At 39.8% G+C, this 22,236-nt stretch overlaps 1 long non-coding RNA gene across 1 annotated transcript in view; it reads left to right on the top strand.

Moving 5' to 3' along the window:
• LOC132413639 (uncharacterized) overlaps positions 1 to 22,236 on the top strand; it is a 491,922-nt gene that overhangs the window by 224,328 nt on the left and 245,358 nt on the right. Inside the window, exon 4 of the long non-coding RNA XR_009516777.1 lies at positions 20,882 to 20,975. This is a non-coding gene — a long non-coding RNA (uncharacterized lncRNA). The remainder of the gene's footprint in view (positions 1 to 20,881; positions 20,976 to 22,236) is intronic.

Below are 22,236 nucleotides of genomic sequence, written 5' to 3'. Positions count from 1 at the left end.
TCACTGCACCTCCCCCGGACCTTAGCTTCCTTATATGTGAAACAATAATGTTGGTGATAACAAAAGTGACATAGCTAGCAAAGTAGTAAGGTTGTAAGTAAGAAGTTAATAGTAAGCCATGAAACGAGGATGAGAACAGCTGTTAGATCGCAAGTCTGTATTCCACCACTGTGCTATCCTGCCTCGGGTAGACTAACTGATATTTGCAGCTCCAAAATGATATGTGACCATATTTCCATTTTTCCTCCAGACAAATGCCTACCCAAACCATTAAGCAAGATTTTTTTCATCTTATTTTTTAATATTTCTAGGGATAGCATCTTTTTAAAAAAATTATTTTATATTGGGGCATAGTTGGTTAACAATGTTGTTAGTTTCAGGTGTACAGCAAAGTGATTCAGTTATACATATGCATTATCTATTCTTTTTCAAATTCTTTTCCATTTAGGTTATTACAGAATATTGAGCAGAGTTCACTATGTTATACAGTAGGTCCTCGTTGGTTATCTATTTTAAATATAGTGGTGTGTACATGTCAATCCCAATCTAGGGATAGCATTTTAAAAAGTTCATAAAGGAAGTCTATTTATATAGCCCCAGTTATGGCAGAAGTGTTTCTTCTTGTTTAAATATACTCTTGACACAATTCTAGCACATTTCTTTAAATATGCCTACTTATAATTGTGATAATGTGATACATATGTGGAAATAGGCTATCTTGTATCCTGTCTTTCTCAGCACAAATATTCATGTTTTCACAAATCCATGTCTTTTCTCCTAGCTTTGTGGCTTCCCCTTCCCCTCACCACAATTTTCCCTCATTCCTCTTATCTGTTTAGTCAAAATGTGAACACATTTAAGTGCTACTACATGTCAGGCACTGTCTTAGATGCTGGGACTATCAAAGTGAACAATTCCTCCAGAAATTTATAAGCTAATAATTAAGACAAACAAGTAACTGATTGTTATAATATTAAGCATGATGATTTCACATGAGAGGTACTATACAAATATCAAAAGGAAGTACTACTTCATTCATTGGAGAGTAAAAAAAGTTCCCCCAAAGGAGGGGATGCTTGAGATGAATCTTGAAGGGAGAAGAAGAGGAAGGGGATTCTGAATAGCAGGGATATCACGCGTGCACATGTAAGCAAAAGAGGCGTTCAGAACACAGTGCTCGGGAAATACACAGGTAGTTGGCCATGGCTGCCCCCAAGAGCTTGGGTCAGGAATGGCAAGAAGTGAAGCTGAAGAGGTAGGCTGAGTTCAGGTAACAAAAGGCCTGTGTGTTCAACTAGCAAATTTCAACTTGACTTCCAACACTCTGGAGAACAGTGAAAGATTGAAAGCATGGGAGTGACATGATCAGATAGCCATTTTCTAATAATCTTCTTGAGAGAGAAAGTGCTAGGAAACATCAAAGATGCTGTATAAATGAGATTTTCCTTTTCTGTTTTAATAACCATACCAAAGCCAGTTCCTGACCTCAGCAGGGAAATTTCATTCAGAGTATACGCTCTGTGTGGAAATCATTATTTCTCAAAATTAATCAATTTTTCCCAGCTTTAGTGAGATATAATTGACATACAACATTGTGTAAATTTAAGGTATACAATATAATAATTTAAGGTATACAATATAATAATTTAAGGTATACAATATAATAATTTAAGGTATACAGTATAATAATTTAAGGTATACAATATAATAATTTAAGGTATACAATATAATAATTTAAGGTATACAATATAATAATTTGATATATGCAAAATGATTGCCATAATCATGTTAGTTAACCCATACTTCACCTCACATTGTTATCCTGTGTGGGGGGAAAGAACTTTAAGATCCATTCTTTTGACAACTTTTAGGTATACAATACAGTATCATTAAATATAATCACCATGCTGTTCATTAGATCACCAGAATTTATTCATTTTTATAACTGGAATTTAGTATCCTTTGACTACCTTCACCTATTTCCCCTACTCCCTCTACCCCTGTCAACCACAAATACTCTCTGTTTCTATGAGTTTTTTTTTTTTCCTTTTAGAGTCCATATACAAGTGAGATCTTACAGTATTTGTCTTTGTCTGACTTATCTCACTTAGCATAATGCCCTCAGGTTTGTCCATTTGGTCACAAATGGCAGGATTTCCTTCTTTTTATGGCTAAATAATATTCCATTGTGGGGTATAAACATATATATATATATGCCACATTTTCTCTGCCCATTCATTTGTTGATGGACACATGTTGTTTCCATGTCTTGGCTATTGTGAATAATGCTTTAATGAACATCGGGTACAGATATCTCTTTGACATAGTGATTTCATTTCCTTTAGATATATACACAGAAGTATATATACCCAGAAGTATGCTGGATTATATTGTAGTTCTATTTTTAATTTTTTGAGGAACCTCTGTTACTGTTTTCCATAATGGCTGCACCAATTTACATTCCCACCAACAGTGTACAAGGCTTTTCTTTTTTTCACATCCTCTTTAACACTTGTTATGTCCTCTCTTTTTGATTACAGCCTTTTTGACAGGTGTGATATAATATCTTGTTTGGTTTTGATTTGTATTTCCTTGATGATTAGTGATGTTGAGCACCTTTTTCGTGTACCTGTTGGCCATTCATATATATCTTTTCTGGAAAAAAGTCTGTTCAGATCCTTTGCCCAGTATTTGTTCTTTTGCTCTCGAGTTTTATGATTTCTTTATATATTTGGGATATTAAACCCTTATCAGATATATGATTTGCAAATATTTTCTCCCATTCAGTAGGTTATCTTTCATTTTGTTCACCATCTCTTTTGCTGTGCAGAAACTTTTTAGTGTGGTGTAATCCCACCTATTAATTTTGCTTTTATTGTTTGTGCTTTTGGTGTTAATATCCAAAACATCATTGCCAAGACCACTGTCAAGGAACTTTCTATATTTTCTTCCATGAATTTTATAGTTTCAGGTCTTACATTTAAGTCTTTAGTCCATTTCAAGTTAATTTTTGTGTATGGTTTAAAATAGGAGTTCAGTTTCATTCTTTTGCATGTAGATAAGAATTGATCACTTTTATCAGGTACCTGTGAGGACCAGCAAGTCTGATGGGGAGAAGGGAGTCACCTGGGAATGTAGAAAGCCAGGCCTGGGGGATTAACCTGACTGCGGGTCTGGCTTTTCATAGTAGCCAAAATCAAAATTTTATTGTAATCACCCTGACTTGATCCAGTTTAGTTCAGTCCATAAGAGAGCCTCATCTCTGTGTGGGAGCTGTGTTTGATCTGAGTTATACTCATAGCTGCACTGGTGGAAATTTTGTGACTCCAAATGAAGGTCTGGCTGCAGACATGAAGGACCCCTGCCATTGGCCAGGGGTTGCAGTGCACTGTGCACCCTCTTGAGGAGGAGTCCAAGGAGCATAGGTGCTTGGCTTGGATAGGGGTTCAAGCACGAGAACTAGAGTTTATTCACAAAACCAGCAGAGACCCTGGCCACGAGGTCCAGCCAACATTTTGGATTAGGGGTGAGAAGAAAGTCTCAGGAATCGTGGCAGCACCTAGAAATATCAAATTTGTACTGCCTTAGGCTTTTAGGACTACATCCCAACCCTTGTCCCTGATGGAGCTCTTATGCTGTCACACCTGGTTATTCTTGTTCCAAGAGCTGAGTGTGTAAAGATCTTCAATGCCTGCCCCCAACTGGTGCTACACAAGTTGGGTTTATTAGTAGAAATGTCACTGGGTGAATCACTCAGGCCCTGGCAGGGTGTGTTGACCAAATTAATGCTGATTAAAAGGTGTAATTTAAGACCATTTAACAAGGAATTATTTATAGAAGAGTGGGTAAAGTTACAGGAAACAGTATGGCCTGGTGAAGCACCTAGGTTCTAGCCAGAGCAGAAAGCAGTTCCTTCCCCTAGGCCTGAAGAGCGAAGGTGTTGTTGGCCCAGCTGAGAGTTGTAGCCCAGGGAAGGGCCGCCCACAGATTGTGTGATCAAAGGCTGAGGAGTCCAGCCTCAAACCATGGCCCAGTTTTTTGCCATGGCCTTCAGTTGATCAACCCAAGGGGAAGCCAGCAGGCAGGGCTAGTGAAGTGGTTGGTAGAAGTCAGCCTCCCAAGGCCAAACAGCGCAGGGAAGGGTGGAAAATTGATCTAAAGAGGAAACCAGAAAATAACCAGCACAGTATAATTGAATATTATACACGGCCAATTTGCTCTTCGACCGGCTCCAGTATGGCTTCATCTACCCCATGCTTGGGAATCAGCTCTTGTCAAGGTCACCAACATGGTCAAGTTGCTGATTCCAAAGAACATGTCTCTACCTTCATCTTGACTCTCAGGAGAATTTACCACAGTTGCCAGCCTTCTTGCATGGTTCCTCTTTCTCTATCCAATATCTGAATGCTCAAAGGCTTCAGGCAGAAGTGGGTCCGTGTTTTCGGGTCTGACACTTATCCAGTGTAGGGGTGGGGCGTTCTTTAAGTAAAATGGATATAAAATTATAAATACAAAATTAAGTATGAAGGTAAATATTCAGAAAGAGAAAGTATAATCATTTTTTAAATGTTTATAAATACCAAAAACATTATGAATTTTTTTTAAAACATTTTTTATTAATTAACTATAGGACATGCCTTCATAGTACTTTTTTCCCCTACAATTTGGTCTGGATATTTTTTGGTCACCTCTTTATATGACAGTGATTTTGTAATATTTTCTATAGAGAGACTAGAGAAATAATTCAGTATTTCTTTTGGTTGAACAGAAATTGTTTTATATTACGTTTCGCTTAGTGACTTTTTTCCCATCTTTATAACATTATTGGTAATGCCATATAAAGTTTTAGGATGGTTAACTTGGGCAACTTCTATAAAGTTTCTTTCATATTTAAGCTGTAAGATTTTATGACACTTCAAGTCTTCTTGTACTGTGATTAATTATAATTACTCTGGAACGACAGCACTCATTAACCATTTGTCATCAATGTCCTCCTTGCACTGGCATAGCATGAGATTTATATTATCTTGTTCATTCTCAGTATTTTGCCTCAAATCAGCAAGAGCTTTAATTCCTTTCCAGTGTGCTCCTAAGATTCACTTCTTGTCATTAATAGGATTATCAAACAATCTAAAGCTTATTATTCTTTGCTTCTATTCTAAATTTATCTTTTCCTCTTAATGAATAACTGCTCTTAGGATGGTATGAAATTATTTTTGTTACCATTTGCTTTTTGAGATTAGAATAATTTCTACTGATTTCATCACTCATCGTTATTGTTTTTGCTTCAGAGTCCATTAATAATTTTACCTGGATTTACCTTTCAATTCTATAATAAATTTAAAGATAACAAAAGAAGGGACTCTTCATATTAAGCTCAATTCAATGTGTAGTTTCTCACTTATTTTAGTAAGATGTTACAAATGTCTTTCATTCAAAATTGTAGTTAAAATTGTGTTGGAAAATTAGTAACTTTTTTTTTTTTTTTTTTTTTTTTTTTGCGGTACGCGGGCCTCTCGCTGTTGTGGCCTCTCCCGTTGGGGAGCACAGGCTCCGGACGCGCAGGCTCAGTGGCCATGGCTCACGGGCCCAGCCGCTCCGCGGCATGTGGGATCTTCCCGGAACGGGGCACGAACGACTCTCAACCACTGTGCCACCAGGGAAGCCCAATTAGTAACTTTCTGAATAAACATTTTTGCTTCTTGTTGATGTTCAAGATCCTCTTTCAACTCTTCGACAATATATTTTAGGGTCCTAAAAAGGTCGTTTTATCTAGGTTGTAGGGCTTGAACAGCTTTGTAATGGAGACACCATCTTGTTACACTTAAATTCTTAAAAAGCAATCAAAATGACGTATTCATAACTGTTTCAACCTACTGAGTAGTCAACGGTTTTAGGTGCTGTGGCAGCAGCTTCTTCTCTAGAGCAATTAAGGGAATAAGCTATGCAAAGCACATATTATAAATACTTACTAAAGTTCTTAAAGTGTGTTTGCAGCCCTTTGTCCTTACTCTTTGTATAGTTGTATTGCCATGTGACTATCCATGAACTGTCCTTCAATGGCAGGTTACAACTACCCAGAACTTGTTTCACTTTGTGGACTGTTAGAAGCATTGTATGTTTCAGGTATCTTCTGATGGTGAAAAAGTTAAAAATTGCCCTAGAGTTTTTCCCTTATAAAAGTAGGGCACAATAATTGCCAACTGACCTGTACTTGTCACAACCAGTGTAGAATCCATCAGTAAGATGGTGGTTAGCGTGTTCCTGCAAGTTGTTCGTATACAGAGGTGGCAAGCAGTAACTTCGTACAAGGAAGAGGATGTGAACCACAGAAATATGGCTTATTGAACCTACTAAATATATTCATAACTCTACATCCCATTAGCCAAGTTCCAGAAATGACACTGGCCATACCATTACTACTTGACTAGGTAAAAAATTTGCTAAGGTCAACCCTGGTTCTTGGAAGGGGCCAGAATAAGTGAGTCCTCTGGCCTTGGAACTCAGTTCTTGGTCACATTTTCTTTTCTGTCAGTTCTCTCTTCCTGATCTATAAACTTATCCAGTCCCAAGACTTTAAATCCAACAATTACAACAGATTTCAAATTTGTAGTTGTAGATATCAATTGCCAACTTGACAATTTTGTTTGGATGTCTTAATATTCCTTTCAATATTAATATTGAAGATTTGCAAAATGGAGATTTTGATAGCTATCTCCTCAACTCGTTCCTACACCCCCACTATCCCTGTGCCCAAATAGCCCCCTCTCAGTCTTTCCCTTCTCCATATATGGTACCATCATCCACTTAGTTGCTAAAGCCTCAAAAGTAGGAATTATTCTTGATTCTTTCTCTTCCGTCTCTTCTCCTCTCCAACAGCAAGTCCTATGGGTTTCATCTTCAGTGTATCTAAAGTTCTTTTTTTCTCTACATATCTAGTACACTACCTTGGATCAGGCTGCCATTATATCTTACATCTCGATCTTCCACTCTTAACCTTTTCTAATCTGTGAATTGGATTATGTCCCTTCCCTGCTTAAGACCCTTCACTTGGCTCCTTCCTCCTTCGGATAATGAAGCCCTTGCTATTTACTGTGGTTTACAAGGTTCTGCTCATCTTCTCATCTTTGCAACCTCATCTCATTCTACTCTCCTATGTATTCACTAAGCAACTGCACACTGTGTTCTTCATGTTCCTTAAACACACCAGGTCCTTCTGTGCTTTGAGCTCTTATTTTCAACTTGGTGCTGGAATGATTTTTGCCACTTCTCTTCATTCTTATTTTTCAAATCTCAAGGCAAAGGTCACCTTTGCAGGGAGGACTTCTCTTAGTCCTCTCTCTAAAGTAGCTTCCCCCAGGTACTCTATTGCATCACTCTGCTTATTTCTTTTATTGTACTCAAACTGTGATTATCTAACTCATTATTTCTTATTTGTTGACTGTTTACCCCACAAGAATGTAAGTACTCTGAGAGCAGAGTCTTGGACCCACTTGCTCACACTGAATCCTCAGAGCCTAGCTTAGTGCTCATATCTAGTAAGAGCTTAATAAATGTTTATTAAATGAATGAATGCTTGGACATTTTTTTTCTTCCCTGTAAAATAAGTAGCATAGCTTTTCCCAGTTCATAGAAAGGTGAGAATTAGTAGAATCAATGTATTCATGAGCACGATGAGATATTTTCTTTTTCTGACTAAATTTGTGCTCTTAGGTTCTCATTTTCCTTCTCTTCTCCTCCTCCTTCTTATGATTCTGGGTCGCCTTCCCTCCCACTGTTCTCACCTGTGACTGCACCTATTATCGATGTCTCCATATGCTACATTTCTAGTTCTCACTTCCATGCTGAACACAAACCTGTGTTCCCAACAGATGCAAAGTGGAATTGTTTTTTTTCCTTCAAATAAATCTGTTTCTGGGCTTCCCTGGTGGCGCAGTGGTTGAGAGTCCGCCTGCCGATGCAGGGGACACGGGTTCGTGCCCCGGTCTGGGAAGATCCCACATGCCGCGGAGTCTGCGTGTCTGGAGCCTGTGCTCCGCAACGGGAGAGGCCACAACAGTGAGAGGCCCGCGTACCGCAAAAAAAAAAAAAAAAAAAAAAATCTGTTTCTTCTTTTGTATTAATAATGTCAACATTTTTCTGAGATACTCAGAGTGTCATTCTCAACCGTCCTCTTTCACCTCCTAAAACAAACTGGTTAACAAGACTATTGCTCTGTCTTCCAAATGTACTTTGAATTTGTCCAGTCCTTCCAATTCCCAGGGCTTCTACCCTAATATGAAACCTCACTATCCATGACCTCAGGTGTCAGGCCTTCTAACAGACCTTTCCAAATCCAATATTTCCCCTGATCATAGTATTCTTCCAATTAGTACCTAGATCATCTTTTCAAATATAGTTGTTGATACTCCCTTGCTTGGAAATCTTTGAAGGTCCCTCAGCTTCAGGGTATAAACCAAAGTCCTTGGCACATCCTTCAAGGTTCTCTGTAATCTGGTCTCAGTACATTTTCCAGTCTTCTAGTCCATGATAATCCATTGCAACTGCATTCAGCTGCAGTGGACACACCTTAAGATCCCTTACTATTTGAATTAGCTCTTGCTTTACTCTATGACAGGATTATCTCCTCCTCAAATGTGTACCAGTTAAAAGCTTATTATTTTAAAGAGATAACTCAAAACCACTCGCCCCCCAAAGCCATTCCCAGTTGGTTTTCATCTGTTATTTGCTATTTTAATATGAAAACTCTTATTGCATTCTTCCTTGTATCCTGTATTTTTAACCCCTTGGTTTTTTTGTTTCTTTTTAATTTTTATTGGAGTATAGTTGATTTACAATGTTGTGTTAGTTTCAGGTGTACAGGAAAGTGAATCAGCTTTTAAAATGGCAGAATACAAGTTCTCAAGGCATTCTAACAATTAAAGAATTCAGAATTATATTGAATAAGTAAACATATTTCCTCTTCTCTTCCTTCCTCAATCCCATTTATTCCCTAGAGAAAACCAATGGCAAGTGTTACTTCCAGAACTTTTTCCAGACATAGATAAATGTGTATCTTTTAAACAAAACGTTAAATGGGTGATAACAAACATATGATTCCATAACTTGCCTTTTCACTTGGAAATATTTATTGGACATCTTTCTTGTCAGCACAGAGAGATTTGCCATCTCCTTTCCAACTGCTTCATTGTAGATGTTGCAGAGATGACATTGTCCTCCAGTAGCTTTATTTTTCCTTCTATAGTCATAGAATCCATGAGTCTTAGCAGGGCACATGCATGTCAGGAATAAAGGCTACATTTCCACCCTTCTCGTAGCTAGGTATGGCCATGTGAGCTAGGTCTAGCCAATAGGATATAAGAGAAGGTGAGATGTGTAACTTCTGAGAATAATCCTTAAGGGGGGATGTGTATGTTTCTCCTTCTTTTCCTTTCTTTCTGTTGGCATGAATATAGATGGGATGACTGGAACTGGAGCAGCCATCCAGGTCTATGATAACATTGGCATTAGAGGCCATAAATGAGAGAGCAACAATGTAAAAGGAGCCTGGACCCTTGACTCTGTAGAAAACCACTCCAGCCCTGGACTGCCTAATTCTATATTTTTATAAAGAGACAAAAATTTAAGAAATTAAAAAAAATTTAATCTTGTTAAGCCACTGTTATTGTGGATTTTCTTCCCATTTCAGTTGAACCTAATCCTTTGTAAATAATTATATTTTAAATGATTGCATTCTGATCATAATTTACATCTTTTTTCTTCCCTCCTAGACCCTTAGGTCTTTGCAGGCTTACCTATGGTCTTATTCATCCTTATCTTCCCATAAGGACCTAGCACAGTGTCTGGCATATAGTCAAAGCTCAACAGGTATCTGTTAACTTGAACTAAATCTGTTTATTGCTGATCATAGAATTTACTACTTCTTCAAACTGTATGAATAGGAATAAAAAGACATTTGAAAGAATAAAATTTCTGAACTGCACTAACAAAGTGGACTTCCCTCATTTTTGAATTAATCCCAGAATACTGCCACAAGCAAGTTGTTGCTTATGATTAAAAATACCTTCTAACTTTGCAACAATGCTGATGCCGATAGTTAAAATATTTATCTTAGGGGAGCCTAAAGAATTTTGCTTGGTTTTCAAGTCTTTGTGTTATTAACTACACCTTACTTTTTCAAATAAATTTGTCTCATAAATGTTTATGCCTTGACCTCCTCTTCCTTAAAATAATAGTATTATAGTTTTTGTATGGAAGTAGAGTGTTGGACCAAATCAGTGGTTCTTACCCTTTGGTTGGTCGAAAGTAGGGAGACCGTATAATTTATCACCTAAACTAAGCTTTTAAGAGTGAAATGGGGCACTGTTAGTAATTGTGCCAGCACGTGGGCCTAAATGTGACTGTCCCATGCAAACTGTGACGGGCTCTGCTTGTCATAGGCCTCAATGAGAATGTGAAAAAAAAGCCCTAGATTTTCTTTTTAGAGAAACACACACACACTTGCACCCGAAATTTTACATATAATTTGAGTGGTCCATGAACCCACTTCAGTTTATCTGTGGAAATGTAGGGATCTCCTAGATTAAGAAAGAACTCCTAGGCAAAATTACCCCAAATTCCTTCATTAAAATTCTATAACTCCAACATTCTAGTATGCTGATAATCTGAGTCATTTATACAGTTTATTCTGGACAGTATCTACTCTAAATACTCAGTCCTGGGCTACAGATCAGCACCTGGTGTCTCTTTACGTTTATGAGACTTTACACTTTACACTTAAGGTACAGCCTCCTTCCACAATCACCTATGGAAAAGGGAGAGATTGGACCAGCTGCTGCAGCAGCCTTACTTCCAGCCACACAGAAGCTAAAAGCAGAGGCTACCTGCTTCCAGAAACTCTTTGCCTGCCTAATGAATAGAGCTGCCTAAGGGCTCCATGGAGTCTCCTCACCAGGTGCTCCCCAACCCCATGGTTCCTGAGTGCCGTGCACCCCAGACCATAGTCCTTCTGGAATCTCTGCACCAGGGCAGCTCCCAGACACAGTAGGTGTGAGTGGCTGTCTGTGCAGGTGGAATATGGTGCCCAGTCACGGTTAAAAAGCAAATGCAAGTGTGTAGTTTTCAATAGCATACAAAATCATGGACTCAATTTTCCATTTGAATAGAATACGTAAGACTTACTGGCAGTTAGAGAAGTATTTAGAAAATGGAAATCCGGATGACAAAGGAAGGAGTAACTTTCACTTTCACAAAGGGAAAAAATAGAAAGGAGAATACACCTGAATGAAATCCAATACATAATGTAGAATAGAGATGGTTATCACATGGAAAGGTTTGAACCGAGTTTTCTATTACCAGGGCAACCATCACATTATGGAACTGCAAAACAACAAGGAAAAAGCGGCAATAACTGGAACACCAAAACCCCAAATGAGAAGAACAATTTGTGTACAGATGTGAATTTAATAAAGATGAAGAGCTGCTTTGTTTAAACTAACTTTTGCTTACCAGCAAAAGAAAATGTATTTGGAAAAATTAACATTCCCTTCTACATTTTCAGAAAATATCAGAGAAAATATACAAATGCCATTCAAACTATGTATTAAATCCTGATGAATTCATATGGGGTTTTCTTGGTCCTTTCTCTCAAAGATGTGGACGTTTCATATACAGTGATATTTAATAGTTAAAGCTCTCAGTGTGGTAAGTATTTTATTTAGTTACTTCTTTCCTCCAGAGTTCGAATTTTAATTTAAACAGGTGGACAGATTGAACAACTTTTATTTTTCCCTTCTTTGCATTTGTAGGAGGCAGTTAAAGAGATTGGTACTAAGCATTTAAGATAAGTTTTGCATGAGAACGTTGACTGGGTAATTTCTTAAGGACTATGGTAGAAAGCTAATGGGGTGTTAAAGGTGACGGTCATCACTTGGTTTTTACTGAAAACTAAATAGGAGCCAAGTATGTGTGTTTACATAAAATTGACATCAGACGATGTAGAAAACACAGACTTTTTTCCAGCTATTTTCTAAAGCTCTTAGTTCTTCTTTTTCTTTTCTTTCTATTCCAACCTTGATCCTCAATTCCAGTGTGCACCCATACACACGATACACATACACACGATACAAATACACACATACAGCAGTATAGGTATAGGAAGAAATGATAGAGGGTGAACTATTAACTTGAAAGACAGTGCTGTAGGGCCAATTTGGAGAAGAATCCTATAATTTTGCATTGTTGGATCAGGTTCAGGGGCTGCCCAATGTCTTTAATCCTTTTAATGGTAGCCTTACTGATGTGTTAGTCTAAACATGTTGTTATATTCATGACATTGTTATGGCTGCTGTAACAGAAGTACCATAGACTGGGTAGTTTTTAAACAATAGAAAGCTATTTCTCACAGTTCTGGAGCCTGGAAGTCCAAGATAAGGGTGCCAGCATGGTCGAGGTCTGGTCAGAGCCCTTTTCTAGGTTGTAGACTTCTAGCTGTGTCCTCATGTCACAGAAAGCAGAGAGAGGAAGCAATCTCTCTCATGACTCTTTTAAGAGCATTAATCCCATTCATGAGTGTTTCACCCACATGACCTCATTTAATCCTAATTACCTCCTGAAGCCCCACCTTTTAATACCATCCCATTGGGCGTTAGGGTTCCAACATATGAATTTGGGCAGGGACACACACGTTTAGTCCATAGTCCATGTTTTGTGTAGCATCCTTATTTTCGTGTCAAGGAGTTCTTAAAGTCTGATTCTATAGAGGAAAACACAATGCAAAGGCAATCTGCAGTTCTGATGACCAAAAGTGATGGAAATATTGCATTCAGGATATCTGAAAACCCAGACTCCCCTGTGGATAGCTGCTCTTTCTGCGGCTGGACTAGTAAAACTCAGCTGAGATGGCGGAAAGCTGCTGGAAAACAGTTGTCAGTTCCACCCTGCACCTGCTTTCTCTAGTTTGTATCTGTGCCACACGGGGCCTCCCTTAGTTCCTGACCCAGTTTTTCTCTTAGACTTTGAGAAAATGCCTGTCCTGGGATTCAGCTTGCCACAAGGGCCATTGCTGTAAAAAGCACCCCTCGACTTCCTCTACCCCGTCTTGTTCCACAAAATGGCCAGAACAGAAAACCCTCAGCCTCTGACATTGAACAGTCCTTTCTCTATGGAAATGTCCTCTAAATTGAAACTTTGCCCCCTTGCAGCCAACCAGGGACTGTTACATGTACCTAAAGACCAGTTAGAAAATCTCCCCAATTCCCAAAATCCCACCTCAACAGAACGCTTGCCAATCAGACATACTCTCAGTATTTGTTCTTTTTACTGCATAAAACTTATACCCCGAACCCCTGCTGGATCAAGAATAAGGGCAGAGCTGGGTTCCCTTGCTTCAAGTTTATGAATTATCAGCCTTTATTAATTTTGCTTCGGACATCCTTGTGCCTTGAATAGCTTCAATTCTGAGCCTGGTCAGTATGTCAGTTTCCATTTTAGATCCGTAGAACAACCCTCATGGGCCTTATCTTGGACATATATACTGTTGCTGTACTTCTCTTCTGGGGTTGGTATGGATATCAGAGCCACCCTGGCTTGGGGTCACAGTGAATGCAGCCAAAAGGAATCAGGGTCCACGTTAGCTGGCCAGTCTTAGTCTAAGGGGGTGGGAGTGGTGGGCTGTTTCTCCAATCCCTGTGTTGCTGTTTTCGTGATGGTTCATTCCTATGCAAGAGGGCATCTTTTCCATGTGTATATCCTCCAGGCTGGTTTTATGGTCTTCCTGATTCTGTGAGCTATGTTTGGATTAAATCTCCTTTCTGACTACATTAGCCTAATTTGGGTTGTTTCACTTGCCAAAAACCTTCAGAAAGATAGTCTCTTTGAAATGAGAAGGAACCCAACGTCCAGTTTTCTTGGCCTCATCAGGCATGCCACTTCCTGAAAGTGCTGACCTCATTCCTTAGGAGGCTAGATAAGCATTTATTCATACGATGGGATTGCAAGGGAGTGGAAGCAGAGCACCGTGAAGGGTAGAGCAGGGCGCAGAAGGAGTATCCAAGGGCTTCGGAGACTTCCCTTAAGGCCTGTTCTGCTTCCAAGAAATGCAGTCTGAGGGAGCAGAGCGGTGAGGAGGAGTCTGAGAGCTCAGTGGAGCATTAAGTGACTTTCCCGTACATGAGTTATTTGTCTTTTGGAAATAAATCTATCTGAATGTTGTAGTGATCTTTTTGCCAGGTTGGCGAAAATCCCAGGGACAGAAGTTTGCCACTGAGGATGGCACTGGTTTACTGCCTTCATAATGATACCCACTTTTAGAGACTCCTCTGGAATTTTGAAAATGCTCAAATAGAACTACTGGTTTCTAGATCGCTACAGCAGTGAGATCGTTTACTTTGGCTTTGGGAATCAGAATTGCAGTTCATTAATACCTTCCTTCAGGCTGGGAACAAGAATTTATAACACCTGATGCCATATTCAACGCCAGATTAGCATATATTACAAGAGTGATAGCTGAAATTGCTCTAAAAATGTGTAGTGACAGATTCAAACCAAATGCTGTTTATGAATGCTTTGCTGTCTGCGAAATACGCAGAATGTGGAAAGAAAAGGCAACTGAAGATAAATGGCCCCAGTTTTATTATTTTGCATTTGTTTTCATCCTATCTTTATTACTTTCCTTAAAGTATGTATTTTTGATACCAACTGATTAAACATCCAGTTTTTTTGTTTTGTTTTGATTTTGAAGATCTTGGTTTAAGGTAAGATGAAATTAGAAGAAATTACACTGGAAAGTTTCATCTAAAGATTTACCTTTAGGGGAGAACTATTGAGATAAAGGACTTACATTTGATTTTTAGCTTGTTTGGATTTTGATATGAGACTGGAAGACATGTTCTTTAAACCGGCTCCTTTACTTTCTGGGTATAAAAGAGCTGAGTTGTATTTTTACCTTTTCAATCCAATCTTCTTGTTAAAAACCACTGAAGTGAGAGAGCTGACAAACAGAATGGGCCTGACATTCCTGGGAAATGACAGTGATATCCTTCAACACTGTTTTTTTCCAATAAAGATTTTTGAGTATACGTGCAGTGCTGTGCATTAAACAGCATAGTAATTAAGCATGATATGTTGTCAACTTTACATGAAAACATAGATAAGAAAGATTTTAATTTAATGTGTTTTTGGACGACAGGGCCTGTATGGTATTTATCTCTGTTTTTCAGGCACCCAGCTAGTATACTATCTGACCAGTAGTTTGCACTCGGCAAATGCTTAAATGATGAGTAATGAATGATGAATGAGTGATGTCATGATCCTCAAGGATGTAGCGTATGTCAGGTTTTTCACCTTGTTTTCCAGCCTTTTTTGTTTTAGTGATTCATTCAGCAAAAGTGGTTTGAGGGTCCCCTTTGTATGAGGGACCTCATAGCTGGCATTGAACCAAACAAGAGTCTCTGGCTTCTGAGGTCTCACACAGTGGTGGCCACTTGGGAGGAGGCTCTTTGTCAATCTTGTCACTTGTCTTTGAACTAGCTGACCCCACACTGATCAGTTTCCACGTGAGATGTTGGAAGGATGGCAGCTATGGGGGAGTGGGTAGTAGGAAGGGTCCTGCTTGCTTAGGTGTCACCTATTCAGGGAGCTGGTGCATTTGAATTTGAATATCCTTTCACACAAAAGCACCAAGGAAAAATAATACAATGAGATGAGAAAAGAAATTTTCTGTGAACCAAGTCAGACTGATTAACCAGGAAGAGGAGATGCTAGTTGACCCCAAAGCCTTGATGAGCACTCAGTCTCTCCTGTGAAGCCAATATTCCCTTGATTACAATCTCTTGAAAAGAGTGGGGGGTCCTCTTCTTATAAAGATTGTTTTAATTAATAACAGAGCATGTTACTAAGAATGCTTGTTTATATTTGTTTATTTTAATTAACTAATAAAGCTCAGGCAGAACAGAACCAAATCAGGTCTTTTTTCTAAAAACAAAAAAGACTCCTGATATTACTGTTAATGTTGAACAGAACTCTTTTAACTGAGACCACCTGAAAACTGTGTCTCAAGCATAACCTGTGGATTGACATAGAATACATAATTGTTTATTGAATAAAATAATGTAATTTCTGATTGGCATATCTATCTATTAATTTTGGGGGGGCTCTTTCTCTTGTTTGAAGGCATATTTTCTTTTGGTTTCTTCCGATTTGTTTTCCCTACTTTTTGTTTTCAATATGTTGAGGCTGATAGTCTGAAACCCAAACTCATCATTTTCCCCCTCTTTGCCCTAGTCTCCAACCTTGCTATTTCCTAACTTTCTTAGTCCTTAAAAGATCTATAATCTTCCACCAACTCTGGGCTCAAAAGTCATTGGCAGGCCTCTTTTAATTCCTCATATCCAGTCAGATTTCAAGAACTCCATGTAGTACATCCAAATTATCTTTGCCCCTGCTCACTCCTTCCATTCATGTTCCCAGCATCCTGCAGGTTCACCTCCTATTGTTTGGATTATTATAGTATGTTGACCTGTTTCCAGTAACTTCTTTCTCAGTTCCTTTTTACATATTAAAATTAGATTAATCCTTATAAAGCAAAGCTGTGATCATGTATCTTCCTGCCCTCAATTTTTCCATGATACTTTATCTCTATATCCAGACAAATACAAATTCTTTAGACTGGCACCCTGGTTTCCACATTCTGGTCTTATCTCTCTTCTCAGCCTTATTTCCTACTGTTTCTGGAAACACATCCTGTATTCCACCAAAGTGGATTTCTTGTTGCTACAGGACTGCACTGTCCAACGCTGTAGCCACTAGCCATTAGTGGTGAGAGAACAAATCAATATACAGATGAGAGACCTCATATGAAAATAGAACTCTGATGCACAGTCTGCAGCAGACAGCCCAGAACACCAACCCATGATCTACAGTAGCCAGCCTGCTGTGTATATGTCACAGTTAGAGGAAGTCAGAACGCTGTCCCTAGCAACACTGCAGGAAGCAAAACAATAACCCCTGCAACAACAGTCCCCCAAAGCCAGGATTTGACTCATAACTGACAGTTTCTCTAATTTTTGTCTTTATTTCCTACTTAGGACCAATCAGAGAAAGCCAACGATGTACCCCTAACCAACCTCATAGGTTGCCCCACTGCTAAATAGTTATGCCTTCCTCATGCCAACGGCCTCCAATCAGGGCACACCTGAAGCCTTCCCTTTTTTTCCACTATAAAGCTTTTCTGCTCCTCTGCCTGCCTTTGAGTTCCTGCAAAATGCTGAGTGCAAATTGACAGTGGCTGACTCCCTTGTTAGAGCAAACTCTGAGTAAAGAGCCTTAGCCTGTTTTCATTTCGTTGGTCTTTGTTTATTTCCACAGTGGCTAGTTAAATTTAAATTAATTAAAATTATATAAAATAAAAAGTTCAGTTCTTCAGTTGCACTAGCTAATTTAAAGTGCTCAGTAGCTCCATGTAGCTTGCAGCTACTATACTGGACAGTGTAGACATGGAACATTTCCGTCATCTCCAAAAGTTTTATTGGACACTCTGTACATGTCTGTGGTTTTCCCACCTCGATGCTACTTCTTCTGCTTGAACTGCCTTCTTTCTACATTTTTACCTGCCAGGCTCCTACCCAGCCTTCATGACCTTGCTTACTGTTTCCGTCAGGAAGCCTTCACTGACGCCTCTGTTTAGACATCTCTCATTTCTGAGATTATACCTTTCTTGTGGCACTTACCAGTCCTCTAGTTCAGTGATCTCTCTCATCCTGCTATCCTGCTATACTGTAGACTCCGTGACCTTAGTAATTACTTTATCCTTGCAGTATGTATCTCATGCCTCCTGTGGAGTAGCCCCATGATAACTTATTTTTTTGGCTTAAATGTGGTTTGGGGAAAATAAAGATCAGATTGAATTACTCACTTTAAGAAGCCATGGAATGACAGATAGAATTGGGGTTTGTTTTTTGTTTGGGACATAGAATGTACAAATACTGTTGCAAATGACTTTGTTCTTCCCTTTCTGACTCTGCCTCTGTTATCCTCTAGACAGCTTCATTTAACACTGGGAGGATGTTTATAAAGTTAGCTGGGGACCATCTCAGAGTCTCCCATTGTTATTTCTCAAAAGTTCTGTGGGCCTTCAGAAGTCTTTTCATAGAACAGCAACTGGAGAGGAAGCTAGAGCTCTGAGATTCCCAAAATACTTTCAGAATGACTAACTTTTATTAATGTCTTTAACACACCGGGCAGATTCATGCCTCTGTGCCTCGCTCATATTTTCCCCTTGCCTGAAATATGACCCCCAATTTTGCACTCTTACACCACCTCTGTTCCTGGTGAACTTCTTCAGATGTCAAGGGAAATAGGCCACATTGTCCGTGAAGGCTTTCTTGCTCTCATCAAATGGAGTCACTCCTTTTCCTGGCTGTTTGTCAGTATCTGCTTGCATATCTCCTTGTTCTCAGTGTGGCAGATGAATGTAAACACTAACTCTTAAAGTAATATTACCAGGACGAGGACACACAGCCAGTGGAAAGAAGTTAACCCACTTATATTTCTTGTCAGGGGGTAGCTGTTGCTGTTGTATTTGGATACTTTAGGATAAAAGTCACTACAACCCAGAGAGAAAGCTATTTCTCTCCCTTCACCATCAACCTAAATGCAAAGGTCATGAGCTCATCATTTCCTAACTGGAGCTAGAAAACCCTCTCTTCACTTTATACACCAGCAGAAATTGTGTCTGGGAGAAAGTTTTGCTATCCACTGGGCGCCTGAGGTTGTGAAATTTTCAAGAAACAGAAGTTGACCAGAGTACTGGGACTTAATTATTTGTTAGAGGGTATGAGATATCCTGGGATAAGGGTGGACTGTGACGTTAGGTCATAGCTGGGGATGAAACTTAAAGGGGAAAGACAGCAAGAAAAGTGGAGTGAGAGGAGAAAACGAATCATCCATGTGGGGCGCCTTTGAAAGAAGAGCCTCTTCCTTTTGAGGTTCCAGAGAGTGAGGTGCCCATTGGCATAGTAATTGATGCCATCCATCATCCTCACTCCCCTACTCTGTCAGCTTTTGGAAAAATTATATGAACCCTTCAACAAAGAAATACTTAACGCATCATAATTGTCTAGTCATGTTTGTGCAAGAAAGCATTTGGAATGGGTAGGGGTGCCCTGCTCTGATGTTCATTAAACATCGGTCCACACCCTCGTTATGGGCTATTCGGTGCCAGGACACAAACACCCAGCCAGAGAAATAAGAATATTCTCTTTTATGTTACCAGCCTCAGAGGGTACTAAGAAGAAGGAAGAGTCTTCTCCTTAGAATAATTATTGCAGAGTCATAATAATTATTCATTCATTTATTCAATAATATTTGGAATAGATTTTGGAAAAATTGTTGGCTTAAGCTAAACTGAGTAACTTGAAAGCAGATGCTGTATCTTCTCTCTCTTTGAATCCTGAATGCAACCCCTGTCGCTGACACATGGTGGGTGTTTAAAAATTTTACAGAATGAATTACTGAACCTGCTGATGTACGAGGCTCAGTTTTGGGGCTAGAAGTGAAGGCACTAGCTATTCCATTGGGGGATAATATGAGAATCTCTTTTTCAAACTCATGGGCTTTCTTTTTCAGGCTGAAGAAAGAGGTGTGGGTTTAACTTAAAAAGCTATGGCCAGAATCCTCTTGTGAAGACACATTATAGAATTAGAAGATCTCAGAGCCGAGAGAATCTTAGGACCCACTTATTCCCATCCTTTTATTTTGTGGATGAAGATACTGAGGTTTAAATTGTTTTCACAGAGCTTTTAAAAGGTGGAAATATTCTATTAGAGTCTTGCCAACTGCCAGGTTAATTTAAAGTTTTTGGCTTTGTAGTTCAAGTTCCTATTTAATTTCTCAAAGTTCACGAACCCTTCCCACTGGGATACAGGTCTGGGCGTGGTGCTCACTGCTGCCATCCTTTCATCCTGCTTCTTTCAGCCCACTTTCCTAGGACTCAGCTTTCTCCCACCTCTGCCGCCTCCTCTCCCATGGACACATTCAGCCCAAGGACTCCCTCTAATTTCTCCATCCACCCTTTACCATCACCGCTTCAGACATCCCCCAGCAAACTGAGGACTCGGAAAGAGAGTGTCATTTAATTATGAAAACACACCGTTTTTGTTTTCCCTGAATCTGAACATTTTCTGAACAATAGGTGAAGGAGTTTTTGAAAGCCATGGCAGTGTTTTAAAAATCTCTTGTTCATTTTACCAGATTAATCCAGAGCTGCTATGGGTTGTTCAAAGAAAGAAGATGATAAGCTGATCTGCATTAGGGATGTGTAGGAGTTGGAACATAGATCTGATCAGATGTTGCTATACTTTCTTTTGCGCTTCTTCGGGGGCCCAAGTCAGAACTATGACTTCTCCCATCATACTGGGGAGCAGGGGGTAGGCAGTTACCTTGTGTCTTAACTCAAAAGAATGAACAGGGTGAATTAGTAGCTCTCCTTTCTGCTTTAAGGTGCAGAAAACCCAACCAATAGTGGCGTAAACAAACTGGGGTTTATTTTTCTCTCATAACAGGAATCTTGGAGGTGAGGGGAAGCAGGGTCAGGTCTGTGGCTTGGTGATGCTGGAGGTCTGACAGGAGAACTTTTCCTCAACTAACTGAAGTCTGAGTGGTAGTGGTCAGGGCCTGCAAATTAATTGACAATCGGGAATTTTCTTCAGATTAACAGGAGAAAATGTTATTACACATGCATGCAGCAGCATTCTCTAAGGAGAAGCTCTCTGAACAGCCAGGGGTAAAGGTTGATGTCCTATCAGCATAGTAAGGGGGTGTTGGTGGTTAAAGTGTGGGAGGCTCTGATAAGGTTTGTTAACACATTTTCACGTTTCTCATCCAGGTGCTGGTGCTAATGGTCATTCTCCTTCCTGGCTGGAAGCTCCCTGGAGGGGGGTTTGTGGCAGCAGAATTCTCACATTCTCCATGTGCTGAGGGTAAGTCTTCTGTCTCCCTCCCACTGGAGGCTGAATTCTCAGAAAGCTCCGTTAAAACAAGGGGAGTTTAGAGAAATTTTCCGTTTAGAGAAATTTTCTTTCTCAGCTGCTGTTTGTTCAGGTGTTTTCATTTTGGAGTACAGCCATCCCTCTGTATCCACAGGTTTTGCATCCACAGATTGAACCAACCTCGGATGGACTGTAGTGGTTCCCTGAGTTTTGAACATTATGGAGTTGTTACACTCAGACTGCAAATGGATCAGGGAGTCCTGATGCTTCTCGAGTTTTCTCAAAACTTGAACATAATATATGTACTTGTGTCTGTATGTGAGCTCTTAGCTGGTTGGTCCCCGTGGTTAAAAGTAAAGCTGTAAACTCACTTCTGTCTCCAGCAGGGCCATTATAATTATTAAGATGATCACTTAGGAAGCAGTGGATGCTTTGCATTCAGTTTGAGGTGATATTTTGGTAAGATTGATAGGGGCCCTTTGGGCAAATACCCGTTTTGTGGATTTTGAGAGAAAAAGAGAGGTGGTCGAAGGTGCCTGCACACACAGAAGGGGAAAATACTGAGCAGATGGTGTGTGTGCCTGTGGTTAGGAGGACGCCGACCGGAAACAGACTCTCCTCCGGGAGAGGGGGAGTGGAGGGACGGTTCTGCAGGTCGGGCCGTGTCTCCACCTCAGCTTCTGAGTGTCACCTTTCTCACTTGTAAAACGATAACCATAGTCTTTACTTTAAATGACATAATGCGTGCAAATGTGCTGAATAAACTGTGAAAAGAAATTCTTCACGATTTCCCAGTACAAGCATGTACAAAAAAGAGGTCAAGTGAGTTATTGGGAGGGGTTCGTGCAGTCCCTGAATGAGGCTCCTCACTGCTTTTCTGTCTTTCAAGCAGTAGTTGGGCCTCCACATGTGTCCTCATGGCTCAGCCTGCAGTGCCGGGAGCCCAGGTCCTCACTAGGGGGTAACTTCCCATTATCGACAAAGTGTCTCTCCTTGACCAAACTTTAGTCAGGCTCCTCTGAATCTTCTTCCCAGCCAGGCCTCAGCTTTGGGGATGCTGTGCTTGCCTTTGCATCGCCCAGTTTTAGCAAGAATCCTGCTAAGTTGGTTTAGCCAGAATCCCCCATCCTCACGATCCGATCATCCTTTATATCTGATTGGGTTCCTCACTCCCCACCCCCTTCCCCCAGGTAATATCTGATCACCCTGGCCTTCCTTTAGCAAGAATCCTGTTAGGTCAGTTTAGCAATAA

The sequence above is a fragment of the Delphinus delphis genome, chromosome 18 (genome assembly GCF_949987515.2).
Source record: "Delphinus delphis chromosome 18, mDelDel1.2, whole genome shotgun sequence".
Taxonomy (NCBI): Eukaryota; Metazoa; Chordata; class Mammalia; order Artiodactyla; family Delphinidae; genus Delphinus; species Delphinus delphis.
This window is presented reverse-complemented; position numbering and strand designations above follow the sequence as displayed.